The following is a 359-nucleotide window of genomic DNA, read 5'->3' on the forward strand; positions in this document are numbered from 1 at the left end:
TATAGGAGGAATCTCAGAAAGGAAATTCAGGAAACCTCTAGTGTTCCATCGGAAAGTGTACAAGCGTCGGAACCAGCTCAGGTTCAAGATCCCGTTGTTTCAAAGGAGAGTCTTGAAGAAAAGTCTGGGAATATAGAAAATGATGAAATGAGCTCAGAGAAGGTTAAAACTTCAGGAAGTAATTAGATGCTGAAAGATCCTCAAGAAGATGCAGAATTGTCTCAAAAGTCTGATACTGAAGAGGGACAGACAAAAACTGACAATTATGATACCACTCTAGATATGCCAATTGCTCTGAGAAAGGGAACCAGGTCGTGTACAAAATAACCTTTGCATAGTTTTCTGACCTATAGTAAATT

The sequence above is a fragment of the Benincasa hispida genome, chromosome 6 (assembly GCF_009727055.1).
Source record: "Benincasa hispida cultivar B227 chromosome 6, ASM972705v1, whole genome shotgun sequence".
Classification (NCBI taxonomy): domain Eukaryota; kingdom Viridiplantae; phylum Streptophyta; class Magnoliopsida; order Cucurbitales; family Cucurbitaceae; genus Benincasa; species Benincasa hispida.